Source organism: Diaphorina citri, unplaced genomic scaffold (assembly GCF_000475195.1).
Source record: "Diaphorina citri unplaced genomic scaffold, Diaci psyllid genome assembly version 1.1 scaffold4520, whole genome shotgun sequence".
NCBI lineage: Eukaryota > Metazoa > Arthropoda > Insecta > Hemiptera > Psyllidae > Diaphorina > Diaphorina citri.
In genome coordinates, this window is record NW_007381918.1 from 1,926 (window position 1) to 3,471 (window position 1,546).

Here is a 1,546-nt window from a genome sequence, read left to right on the forward strand (position 1 = left end):
CGGTTTCTAAAAAAATGACGAGATTTGTTTTGGACCGTACTGAGTTATCTCATAGATTAGTCCGGGGATGTGGTCACTTTGTCGCGACAAGAAATAACCAATGGAATCATTACTATAACTAAACAGTTCATTCTGGGTTCGATACTTTGCTGCGTCAATATTTTCTAATTTTCAGCAAACTTCGTGCCCGAGTGGGTATATAATATTCATACAACGTGTTCAACTTCAACCTATAAGTGCCCCATAGGAACTACCCGTAAAATCAGTTTTTTGCTCCATAAAAGTCCCCAATCTCTCTTATGGAAATTTTGACGAGGAATCCATTGGTGCAATTTTCAAGACTGTCCGACTTACAGTTAATGAGTTACGGGTTCGAGACTCGGCGAATTCAAATACATGCTATGTCATTTGTTATGTTAACACCTGAGGCGTTCTCTACCACCTAACCCTCAGAGTGAGACCTCCATGAATGCCTCAAAATAAATGAGGATTAAATTGCGCCACTTGGCTGGGATTGAACCCGCGTCCTCCTGATTTCCAAACGAGCTGCCATCACGAGGTAGGTCTTCTAAGATAAGATTTCTGACCGTACTACTCACACCAGGACCAGAATTTACCAGCAGGCAAGTCGCTTGGTTTACTCGTAATCACTTTAATGTACCTTATAATAAGCGAATAACTTACTCGGATGATGGTACAGTTAAACGCTACGTGGAAACTGCACATGTCTGTGGGTGTAAGCGTCGGCTGAGATTTTTGAGATTAAAAAGTAAAAAATGGCATTACCTATAAGCAAAAAAGAATTGGAAATCGGATTTTATAACGTCTTCTTTTAATTTGTAATGTGTTTGTATAAGAGTACGTCCCTCTTTCGCCCTAACTCTTGAAACGGTTTGTTCAAGTTGACGCTATAGCAGCTATACACAAAGAAAATTTTGTCATGAGATTCGGTGCTTGACCGAGAACACATGGCCCACTTTAAGAAATTCTTTGTTAAAAATGTGCTATAGCAGCTATACACAAAGAAAATTTTGTCATGAGATTCGGTGCTTGACCGAGAACACATGGCCCACTTTAAGAAATTCTTTGTTTCGTCACAATAGATCAGTTGCGCTTACTTGGGTAATGTTTCAAAGTCATAGAGCAGGAAAAATGAGGACCAACGGAATTTTTCTTTTTCTTCTACGACTTCTAGATCCCGAGATAAATCGATTTAAAAAATACCGGTAAATCGTGCCTGTGGAACGTGTGACGTCAGCGGGCAGGTACGCTCCCGTAGGTGAGACGTCACATCAAATGTCCGCGAGCAAAGCTCCCTCGCAGGCACCATCAATGTGTTTACTGCGCATACGTTTCTGCAGAGTTCGTTCTGCTCCTCCACTAGCGCGCTTGCATAGTGGCGCTACCTAGCGGACCAAAAAATAGCAACTGGCGGTAAGTCTCGACTGTCACAAATCTTTGGAACTCTTTCATTATAAAAATTGCATTTTCCGACCTTTTACAGTTATTGTGTTTTGGAGTTTTTGACCTCAGATTTGGATTTTTC